The sequence below is a fragment of the Dermacentor silvarum genome, chromosome 11 (assembly GCF_013339745.2).
Source record: "Dermacentor silvarum isolate Dsil-2018 chromosome 11, BIME_Dsil_1.4, whole genome shotgun sequence".
In the NCBI taxonomy this organism is placed as follows: domain Eukaryota; kingdom Metazoa; phylum Arthropoda; class Arachnida; order Ixodida; family Ixodidae; genus Dermacentor; species Dermacentor silvarum.
Window position 1 is genome coordinate 49,876,585 of NC_051164.1, and position 12,773 is coordinate 49,889,357.

At 45.5% G+C, this 12,773-nt stretch overlaps 1 non-coding gene across 1 annotated transcript; it reads right to left on the minus strand.

The window, feature by feature from the left end:
- Positions 1-3,253: 3,253 nt before the first annotated feature.
- Positions 3,254-3,436, minus strand: LOC119434204 (U2 spliceosomal RNA). The gene has a single exon (XR_005188584.1). It is a non-coding gene; the product is annotated as a U2 spliceosomal RNA (small nuclear RNA).
- Between the last annotated feature and the right edge of the window lie 9,337 nt (positions 3,437-12,773).

Genomic DNA, 12,773 nt, shown 5'->3' on the forward strand with positions numbered 1-12,773 from the left:
GATTCGCCGTCGGATTGTTCACCAATCGGCGGCGGATTGCAATTTGAATGTACGCGAAAACCTAATTCTGCTACGAGGAAACTCAAACAGCCCTTTTCCAGCATTTCTACCATACCTACAGGCGCGCGTTCGAGTACTTGCGAAAATGATATCCAGATGGTGCTGGCATCCTAGCCACGTCAAATTGGGGCTTCGCCTGCTAATTCGTTTTGGACATGCGCGCGCGTCAGGGCAATGGCAAACAATTAATAAAATAATAAAAAAAGGTGCTGGGGCCTTCACATTATAATATAAGAAAACTTTTATTGCCTCTGGAAAAACGTTTTTCCAGCAATGCATTTCTGCTTAAAACCGAAGTCGACTTTAACGGGATCGGTGTAAGCTTGGTTTTTGTAAGCTGGCTTTCCCACGTGAAGTGTTGCAGTGAATGAAGCCTGCTTGCCGTATGCGAACAATGCGATGCGAACGGGTCCCGATAACGCTATCGCGTTCTACTCTTAAAGGCGAAGCTTAAGTGTCCTCCAATTTTTTAAATTAAGCTACGTAAGTAAAGAACACTGGCATTTCTGAGGGAGCCACCTGCACTTGCCGGCTAAACCACGATCAGTCGCACCAAAATTTCGCTCAGTCATGGCATCCGACAGAGGGTACTATTTTTGGATGTGGTCCCTTTCGTGTTCCCTTCCGGATTAAATTTGGATGTGCTTTATTGCAACGTTATTTTGTAATATGTAGCAGTACTATCTCCCGTGACCACCCCACGTAGAAATAATGTAGTTCTCATTTTGTCGTCCCAGCAGATTGTGCATACTTTCGATATAGCCTCCACAGCATAAGCATTCTAACTGGCCCACAAGGCTTCGTTTTACAAACTTCATCAGATTATTGCATGCCAGCTGGTGCTCCGAAGAGGTTTCTTCATGAGAACAGTCTGCCTAACGATCCATTTACGCTTTGAATAAACCATGATTAATAATGAGCAGTATAACAGCGTGAAATTACTAGCCTTGTGCATAACAGGACGTTAGCATTGCTTTTTTATATTATTGTAGGAAGGATATTCGTTATATGAAAATTATATTAGGAAAGTATTCGACTCAACTGTCGATTTGCTTTGAGCCCTATTTAATTCGGTCTCCGAAGACACGCCTTCAACTTCTTCTTGCCACCCTCAGTCTCTAACGTACGTGAAAACGGAAACGAGCACGGAAGAAAAAGACCGGCAGATCCCACGCCCTGTGGGAATCGATGTTATGCAAAGCAAGGTGCAGGCAGCCTACCAAGTTACGAAACGACCATGAGAGCACCAAGACCTAGGTGGCTCTTTCATGACCTACATGATATCCATGTCACGACATTCATGTCATGAGTCCTCAGGAGTCTCTTTAGCTACACATAAGATAAGTTAAGGCGAACGCCTCAGTTATGCTCATGACTATGACTTCGACCATCAACTTTTAGCCTTTTACTTCACTTAGTACTACATCCGAACCCATTCCATTGGATTTTGAGTGTTAATCTTCTTTCGCTGAGTCATTCTCATTTTTCCTGAGTCATGGTCATGACTATGACTTCTACCACAATCCTTAAGTGTTTCCTTCACGTAGTGCCCACGACTCATCCCATTTCAGTGGTTTTTGGGTATTAATCTTTTTTCGCTGAGTCATTGTCATTTTTGCTGGGTCATGCTCATGACTATGACTTCTACCACTATCCTTTAGTGTTTACTTCACTTAGTGCCTATGTCCGAACCCATTCCAGTGGTTTTTGAGTGTTAAATGTTTTTTCTCTGAGTCATTGTCATTTTTTGTGAGTTATTCTTATGACTATGACTTCTACCAGCATCCTTTAATGTTTCCTTCACTTAGTACTCACGTCCGAAGCTATTTCAGTGGTTTTTGAGTGTTAATATTTTTCGCTGGGTTATTGTCATGACCTACATGACACGCATTTCATGACATTTATGCCATGACATTTATGTCATCACTGACCAAGTTAAGGAAACGACCATGAGAGCACCAAGACGTAGGCGGCTGTTTCATGACACGCATGTCATCACATTCATGTTGACATATCATTTATATTCGTCATATACTCTTGTCATAGTATGCCAATTTTGATACATACTAAGTTAACGAAACGACCATGAGAGCACAAAGACGTAGGCAGCTAGATAGATACTGTCAAAGTAGCAAATGTTCGCCAAGAAATGCTTCGCATTTGAAAAAAATTGTTACCTTTATTTATATGTAGGTAGAGTTACGTGTTTTCGGTGTTTATTTTTGACAAAATTCGGCAGATGTTTTTCGGAATCGATTCGTTTTCAATACTTCGGTGCTTATCGGCGTTTACATTTGTTTTTTGTTTACTTGTCAATTGTTCAATATTCTTAGTTTAGTTTTAGTATGTTGAAAGGCAGCGCGTTATAAACAAGGACGCCAACCACACAAAAACGCCTCGAGAATGCTGAAAGCAACTTCATTAGGTGACATCTTTAAAATTACGGGGGGTCAGCACAAGCACGATCGTACTGCGCGCATTACAGCTTGCTGCACAAAATAGAGGAATACTTACCAAGGTTCATGTCAGCGATGACAGCACGCTGCTTTCTATTAACCACCACTGGCATAGAAAATACACTTTCCACATTGGCGCTAGAAACTGGTAAGGCTATAGTGGGGTGAGTCCGGCGCCGGGATAGTTTCGGCATTTTAAATCAGCGCCGCAAAGCTTAACATGCACAGGGACGAAAACAGCACATGCGAAGCGCTGTTCCCGTCCCTGTGTATGTTTAACTCAGCAGCGCTGATTTATAAGTGCAACTATGATATTCTAGCTAGCCCCAATGCAAGCATTAACAATGCTGGCCATTGCGATTCGTGAAGCCTCCAGGATGAAAGCGGGACAACATGCTCTCGATCGCGTAGCTTAGATAGTTTCGAAAATCATCCATGAGTTGCGGGATGTCGCCCGTTCCATTGAGCACCACCCTGAAAATGTGCTCCGACATTTCTCGAAGTGCCCTAGTTTCGCGAAGTAGGGGCTGAAATACACGCCGAATTTACACAACGTAAATTCATGGCACTGACACCATGCAATCGGGAGTCGGTGCTGACGAAAACCTTCTGTGCTGAAGGTGCTAATACCGAAAGGCAGGGCCGCAATAGCGCTTATCTTCAAACCAAGACGCCCCCGAACTTCGTCTTTCAACTTTTACAGCGAAGCTGTATATGGCTAGGTTCCAGCGGATCGATGTCCGTAGACCGAAAATCCCGAAGATGTGCAATACCGGCCCGACCCGTGGCGGAGGTGAAGCAGGCTTGAAGCACTCCGCCAACTTGCAAAAATAAGATAATATCTTAGGTTCAAGTATGACCCATATGAGATGTTAAGCTGATAAGAATTAAGATACTATACTTCGATCCACGTCAGCTATGTCTACGTGCGCACCATACACGTGTATACCAGCCAGGACCATGTGGCCCCGATCCCGCAAACTTTGAACGTTTAACGGTCAATAACCATGTACACAGCTTCGCTGGTGATCCCCATTCATAGAGTGGAAGGACACTGGATTTTTGTCGCCCTGTTGCGGCTTTCCTGTCCTAATAAGTCAATTCGAGTTATTTTTAAACATTTTTTCTGGCGGTCGTGGTGAAAAAAAGCGGTGTTTTTGGCATAAAGTTGAATCGTCAAAAATTTGTTAGGTGGGTGTTTTTCGACTTCTTTCGGTTCCGAAAACATTGAATCCTACTTATACGGAATGAATACCTGCTACTTATACGGAATGAATACCTGCCCGGCTGCGCGGGGTTACTTACCGCCAATGGTGTGTATCAGCACTACGTTTATGACGGCACCGACTGAGCTCTCGGAGAAGTAGCCGATTAAGTAGACGGACACGAGGCCACTTTCACAGAACAAAACTGCGAGAGTTATTATGGCAGCTGAAAAAAAAAACCGAGTACAATATTTAGTGCAAAAATGTCCTACTAGTTAACACGGAGCAAAATAGCACGTTTCTCGCACAGCTATATAGAATATTGTTCAGTCACGCTTCATAGATGTTAACATTTTTGCTGTTGTATTCATTATCTGTAGACCTGTCACCACTGTCAGTTTGTTTTAGGTATATTTTCTTCTTTTTATGACGATGCGCAATCGCATTGGGAGGTACCGGTCCAGTGAAGCCGTTTTCGTTCGGCGTTCTTGCCTGTGCTCCTGACAGGCGTTCCTACAATGTCGGGGAGAGCTCTGATTGATTGACAGATTGATTGATTGATTATTTCATTCATTGAGAGCAAGTTAAAAAATAGAGAAAAGGAAGCCTTCTCTGCGGATGAACCCAACCATCTGCTGTTAGCAGCCTCCTAGAGAAGCCATCAATGTTTATAGTGTTTCATTGCGATAGCAATTATATGAACACTCCAGGCGCATTTTGCCGTCGCCGTCGCCGTGAGGTACCGCATAAAGGCCACGGGCGATACAACCTGTATGGGCGAGTGAAAGCGTCCGAGCGTGAGCCGGCGATCGCGGCTTAATCTTGCGCACGCAAGGGCGCGAAGCGGGAAGGAAGCGTGCAGCCTTCCCGTCGCGCGCAGCGCTCCGGGGGGAGGGGGGGGGGGGGGGGGGGGGGCGTTCTACGATGCTCGCGCCTGCCCGCGCGGCTGTATCTTGAAAGCCATCTGTGGCGGGGGCAAAGCCTGTCCTGCGCTGTGTTTTCGCGGCTTAGTTCGCGTTGATGCGAGTGGCAGCCCGAAGGGCAATTCGCTCACTGCTGCTGCCGTGCTTACTCACTACAGCTTTTTTTGACAGCGAGTTTCCGCGGTCATAGAGTGAGATGCGCTCATGTTTACTTGTGCGCGCGTGACACCATGCTTGTTAATTTAGTTAGTATGCCTATTACACAAGTTCATACGGCCGATAAAACTACTATCCTTACTTTGTATAGCTGTCCTCTAGAGAGAGAAGAATTCTAACCCTTGATTAAAGTTATTCGATGAGGCGGCCATTACTGTTACGAGAAATCATAATACTTAATGGATTATAAACATAATCGGGCTAATTAACCTTTAATTAATTAATTTACGGCACATATTTCACTCAACGAATTGTAGCTCGTGAGTACCACAGAGGATAAGAATGTAGTTTCCTGCTTTTAGTACAAAGAACACCAAGAATGGAAACGAATATAATGAAACTCTGGTGGGTGAACGCAGTGGTCGTAGTTTTTAATTATCCCATAGGAATGGCCTAATTTTATGCCCTCTTGGTCTCACACCGTCGCAAACATTCCTTGTTCAATTCACCGTTAAAAAACAAGGTATGCAAAAGGCTGTTCCCTTCTCGCAACGGCAAACATTATCCAAAACATTATAGCCCGTGCTTCCTGAACACAGATGTTGCAGAAAAAGTTAATGTACAACGCCGCGTCTACGGATCTGTAACATAACACGTTCGGGATGGGCAGGGGCGTAGCCAAGGGGGGGGGGGGGGAGGTTCAACCCCCCCCCCCCGAAATTTCTGCCGCAACCCCCCCCCCCTCCCCCCCTTACCTACCCTTTGTACTCGTCGCTTCGCGCTGACATAATTCATGAAACCGGTGCTACTATCACAATTTCATTCCTGGGCGCTTCCGTTTGGGTTGGTAATTTACAGCGAATCATGTCTGCATATGGAAAAAACTGTCACGGTGTTTGTCAAGGCTTTGACACTCTGTGAAGTTTTGGGCGAGAATGTGGCGGCCGCATTCTGAAGCAACAAATGCGCAACAAATGAAGCAACAAATGCGGCAGCAGCATTTTAGATGATGGCGAACACGCTCGAGGCCCGTTTACTTAGATTTAGGTGCACGTTAAAGACCCCAGGTGGTCGAAATCTCCGGTATACATTTCCGCCGCTTCCCTTCAGGTGCCGGCTAGGCCGCGCTCGCGCAGGATCTTTTAGTCTGCGCGAGAAACGCCCCTTGTTTGCGATTGCGCCCCTACGGAAGGCTGGTAATTACTGTTGTGTTGTTGAATCCCAAACCAGGAATTACGGAAGACTGGTAGTTGCTGTTTTGTTGTGGAATCCCAAACCAGCAATGTACACACGAAGGGGTTAATGACAGCAGTGAAATTCCACCGACTCGCAACAGAATGCACGAAACAGACAGCCGACAAGCATGAATTACTGCTGTGCGCAGTACAGCGTAAGTAAAGTCTTGTTGCAGGCGCTGACAGTTCTCGTCGGAGTTCACGCGTTCTGAGAAATTGATTATGTGCACTATGCACTGAACAAGACCGGAGTTTATTCCTACATCACTAGTACACCAATCAGTCGAGATTCTGTGAGGTACAAGGCCGCTTCCTGTTTACACCGGCGTAAGTGAAGCAGAAATGAGTTGCACGCACTACTTAAAATGCGTACACATGCCATATCTATGCTGTGCGGTGAAATATTCTGTACAATTCTGAATCTGTTGACGTAAAGGCAAATGACGGCTGCACGCTCGCACACAGCGGAAGACACAGCGGCCCATGCACTTGCCGCAGGAAATGCGACCCTCTCGTATGAGGGAGCAGGGCGACGAAAGCTTCGAAAAAAAAAAAAGCCTTACGCGTTTTTGCGCGTATTTAAGTTTTCTAGCGCAAAGACGCAGCGAACAAGCTATTACTATGGGAGTATGTATAGCCGGGTCACACGTGCATTTTCGCGCGTATAGCCGTCCTTGACTTGTGAAACGCACTTCGCCCCGACGAGGACGACGCCATCTACGTTTAATGGAAATTAACAATTAATGATGTCGTCTCCGATCGCACGGGTCGTCTCAATGATGCGTTTTCGAAGACTGGTCAATTCTGCGGCGCGATGAGAGACCGTTGCTCCAAACGCCCACTGTAACTGTCGTACTAACTGTATTTACTGAGCTTATTTTACTTTTTACTTAATTTCTTCACAAGCACACGCGAGGGGGGGGGGAGGGGTCCCATGTCTTTGATATACATGCATAGAGACTGCTTAAACTACCGATATTTATTAGCGATCACGTGACGTAGAGGAAAGCAGAAGCTTGCCCCCCCCTCCCCCCCCTGGGTCGGGCCGGTGAACCCCTCCCCTCGAAAAAAATTGCTGGCTACGCCCCTGAGGATGGGGAATTAAAAGTTAGGCCACTTACAATTATCGCAGCCCAGCGCCTTTTTACACCAAGTACAGAAACACTGACTAAAACAAAGCACGCGTCCCGGGATCGACTGAAAACTCAGGAGCCCCGGTATGCGCTTCTCGATATACTATATATAGAATGTAGCTTTCCGAGGGTCCCAAAGCAATTATTATTATTACTATTATTATTCTAGTGCGGTAGTAAGCTTACGGTAGTACGGTAGTCAGCAAACACAAAAACATTTCTCCTGGACTGCGTCGGAAGAAGGGTCACTGCAAGCCGTGCGAGCATCACCACAGCCGCTGGCACAATATCGAGACGAAGCAATGTCACGTAATAGAACTTTCAACGTCAATTGACAGCAGCGCGAGTGGGTTCCAATGGGATCGCAAGCGTCCAATGACACTTCGCCGCAGATGACGACACAATGCGCGTTTCTCTAACTTACGCCCTTGTCGTACATCTGTAGAAACCAAAAATCGGCCTGCCATAAACTCATGTCGAATGACCGGAGCAGAAATCATGTCCGTCACTGTCATGCTATCGTCGTCATCATCATGGCCGTCCTGCTGCTATCGTTGAACACACACACTGGCGTTACACACACGCCACTTCTTGCCTTACGCAAACACGTTCGTCCACCTGGTGACACTTCGCGGAACTGCGAACGATGCTGGGTAGGCAGCTATACCAGCAAAATGCCTTGCATAACATCGATTCCCAGAGTATAATTGTTTTATATTGAAGATGCCCGAAACGAGGTCAAACGGGAACCTGACTACCTACCGCAAAGTGTCCGGTGTGAACCAAAGAATGCTCCAGTATAAAAAAGCGGGCCAATCGTTTGTGCTACTGACCCCAGTAGCTTGCCGGTAGCTGGTACAAGCACACGAAGGCGAGGGCGAAGAACGGTGAGAGCGCTGCGCACAGGAGCGTGTCGAAAAGCAGGTAGACGGCGCAGTAGAGCCAACCGGGGACGCCGGTCATGATCTGCAGGTCGGTCATGCCGCACAGACGCTCGCGGTGCGGCAGGTCCGCGAAGGGCGCCAGGAGAAGGGCGAACGCGAGCGAGCAGCCGATTCCCCATGAAACCACCAGGTCGTGGGCGGCTTCGTAAACCTCCACCAACCCGGGAAAGGGGCCCTGTTAGCGAGGGCAAGGAAGAGGTGTACACTGTAGTTTATCTTACTGATCATCTTATTGAGGTTTGGTGCTTGGCCAAAGCGCCCAGTGGTACGTGACACTGCAGCATACCGGACTACTGCTGCTGCTAATACTCCTACTACTACTACTACTACGGCTACTACTGCTACTGCTACTTACTACTGCTACTATAACTACAACTGCACCTAACTACTGCTACTAACTACAACTGCTACTAAGTACTACTACTACTACTACTACTACTACTACTACTACTACTACTACTACTGCTACTACTACTACTACTACTATTACTACTACTACTACTACGGCTACTACTAATGCGGCTTCTAACTACGACAACTACAACTACTACTACGGCTACTAACTACAGTTACTACTACAGCTACTACAACAACTAATACTACAACTGCTACTACTACTACTACTACTACTACTACTACTACTACTACTGCTACTACTAATGGTGCTACTAACTACTGCTAATAACTACGACAACTACAACTACTACATCTACAACTACTACTACGGCTACTGACTTCTACTGCTACTACAACTGCTACTACTACTACTGCTACAACTACTACTACGGATACTACTAATGCTGCTACTAACTACAACTACAACTTCTACTACTACAACTACTACTACGGCTACTAACTACTACTGCTACTACTACAACTACAACAACAACAGCTACTGAAACGGCTACTAACTACTACTGCTACTACTACAACTACAACTACAACAACAACTACTGAAACGGCTACTAACTACTACTGCTACTACTACAACTACAACTACTACAACAACAACTACTACAACAACAACTAATGCTACAACTGCTACTTCTACTACTTAATACTACTACGGCTACTACTAATGCTGCTACTAACTACTGCTAATAACTACGACAAATACAACTATTACTACTACAACTACAACTACTAGAACTACTACTACGGCTACTAACTACTACTGCCACTACAAATGAATAAATAATGATACAAATGAATAAATACTACAAATGAATAAATAATGATATGGCAGAACTCAACAACGTCCTGAGTAGTATACCTCGATTCGGCACGAAAAAAATCTCGTTTTCGGCACGTTTTGGTTTCAGCGGCTCAGTTGCAAAGACAGCGATATTGTACAACTTCTTGGCCGTTTAGAGACAGGGTGTTGCAACGAGCCGAAAGCGGATATAAGGAAACATGGCTTTAACGCGATAGCGTTAAGGACCCCGTGTCGCAGAAAATCCGGCATCGGCGACGGTGTCGGTGTCGGCGTTCGTGGCGGAGAAAATCATCCCGAACCACCCCGACCGCGCAGGCCTTCCGCGTGGTGCAAGGTGTTAGTGAACAACAATTGAATTTATCACAGTGAAATCCGTCAGGAAAATCGTAAAGTACGACTTAACCACAACCTACAGACATGGTGGCGTCGGATTGTAATTGAATGTACGAGAAAACTTAATTCTCTTACGAGGAAACTCAAACACAAACCCCTTTTCCAGCATTTCTACCATACCAACAGCGGCGAGCTCGGGTAGGTTACTTGCGAAAACCATATCCAGATGGCGCTGGCATCCTCGCCAGGTCAAATTGGGACCTAGCCTGCCTAATGCGTTTTGGACACGTGCGCGCGTCGGCGCAAAAGCAAACAATTAATAAAATAATAAAAAAAGGTCCTAGGACCTCCACATTTTAATACAAGATGACTTATGTTGCCCCTGAAAAAAACGTCTTCCCAGCAATGCATTTTTGTTTAAATGTGAAGCCGACTTTAATGGGATCGATGTAAGCTTGGTCTTTGTAAGCTGGCTTTCCCACGTTCAGTGTTGCAGTGAATGAAGCCTACTTGCCGTATGCGAACGATGCGATGCGAACGGGTCCCGATAACGCTATCGCGTTCTACTCTTAAGGGCGAAGCTTAAGCGTCTTCCAATTTTTTTAATTAAGAAGCTACGTAAGTAAAGAACACTGGCATTTCTGAGGGAGCCACCTGCACTTGCCGGCTAAACCACAATCAGCCACACCCAAATTTCGCTCAATCATGGTATCCGACAGAGGGTACTGTTTTTGGATGCGTCCCCTTCGTGTTCTCTTCGGATTGAATTTGAATGTGCTATATTGCAACGTTATTTTGTAATATGTAGCAGTACTATCTCCCGCGACCACCCCACGTAGAAATAATATAGTTCTCATTTTGTCGTCCCAGCAGATTGTGCATACTTTCGACATTTCCTCCACAGCATAAGCATTCTAACTGGCCCACAAGGCTTCGTTTTACAAACTTCATCAGATTATTGCATGATAGCCGGTGCTCCGAAGAGGCTTCTTCATAAGAACAGTCTGCCTAATGATACATTTACGCTTTCAATAAACCATGATTAATAATGTGCAGTATAACAGCGCGAAATTACTAGCGTTGTGCATAACAGCACTTTAGCATTATTTTTTATATTATTGTTAAGAAAGATGTTCGTTATATGAAAATTATATTAGGAAAGTATTCGACTCAACTGTCGATTTGCTTTGAGACCTATTTAATTCAGTCTCCGAAGACACGCCTTCAAATTCTTCCTGCCACCCTCAGTCGCTAACGTATGTGAAAACGCAATGAAGCCTACTCATAAAGAAAAATGCAATCCGAACCGGGCTAAATAACGCCATTGCGTTCCACTCTTAAACGCGAAGCTTAAGCGTCCTCCAATTAAAAATAGAACGCAATTTTAGACGTCACAGCGAGACACGCAGGGCAAACACCGATCAAGGAATCCGAAGGATGAACACAAAAATGGGAAGGTAGGACAGGGTCCAATGTAGTATCATTATCTAGGCACTAAGACGGGCTAGTTGATTACGAGTATTATGAAACATGTTTTCTTTTTACGTCCTGAACTGAAAGCGGACTATCCGTACTTTGTAAAGCCCTTGGAACATTCCCACCGATGCTGTGATTCCTTCGCAAATACGAGTTTTGTCTGCCCAAATATGTCTCCAAGTTTGAACGCTTTTCCGCAGACTCCCATAGTTAAAACTTCGCGTGCCCAACTTGAAAACGGGTTCTGACAGCGAAAAACACGTTAGATGCGGGACTATAGGCGCGTAAGATTTTTTTCTCTGTTCTTCTTGCTTCTGGACATTTTTACAGATAGCTTTTGCGATTTGTTGTTCGCCTTAACTCGAGGCTTTTTATTTCAAACGGCGCCAGTCCTTACGCGTCATGTTTGCTAGAAGCACTAGTTTATGATGTACTAACCACCTCGATTTGCGGCTTGTAAAGATAATGTTGATAGCAGGCACTCGTGTTGTTCATTTCTTTGGATGTTAACGTTTAGAAGTGGAAGTCGATTTGGTCGCAGTGTTCACTATAACAAAATGCCCCTATACACTAAAGGTTCTCGATATACTCGAATGGGCCCACTTTACCTCTAGCACAAGCGGGACTGCTGTATGACAAAACCGAATTGTGTGCGTGCACTTTTTGGGCTACCCATTTTTTAGTCTGTCAAAACGGAGAACGAAGAATACACGGAACAAAAGATCAGTATGAAGTCGGGAAAGAGTGGTGCAGAAATTCATCATATATTAAAAATTACTATGGCAAGCATGCCCTAAATGGTAGGAACTGTGTTCGAGTGGGTCAGGAGTTTTCAGGAAGGCTGTGAAAACCCCAAAAGACGATGCAAGATCAAGACGTCCCGCTATCTCGTGCGAAGATAGATGAACACATCGATCGTGTGCGTTCTCTTGCATGCTCAGTGACGACTGAATGACTGTTAGAGTTAGTAAAGCAAGTCATTTGGGAAAGTCGTCCGCTCACTCAATTTTGACTGAATTTTTGGAAATAAAAAAGGTTTGCGACAAGACGGTTCCAAAAAATGCTCTCTCCCGAGCTGTATGGTTGGGACAAAAAGAACGTTGCATTTTTGAGAAAATTCAGACGACAGCAATGCTTTTAAGCATAAAGTGCTTTTAGCTCCTTTTGTCGGCGACCTTCAAGACACCTTGAGCCAAAATCCAGAGCCGTTATTCGGGCACTTAGGCGAGAACGAAACGAGAACATCCGGGCATCGTTGCGAGAGCAAAATGAGATCGTCCGGGCAACCAGTCACAACTAAAAAAAATGCGGTCTCTGGCCCCCCACCCGTTGGACAGGACCGCATTACATACGCTGGTTACTGCCCAAACAAATTACAAAAAGATATTGCTTCGGATTTCTTTCTAATGCTTGTTCACAATATCACTCAAGCTGGAACTTCTAGTACGCTGAAGTTTCATTTTTCATTTCCAATAGCGACGTTAGAGCGACCTTATGGTCATCTTTCGGCACTGAGACAGGGTTGCCTGTGCTCTTTTTAATGCTAGCGCTTCGTGAGTTCCGCGGCGTGGGTTCTGCGCCGCCGCCTTCGAGAGATGGCGCCAAGCTGCGTGACGAGGCCGGCAGCGTCCCGCGC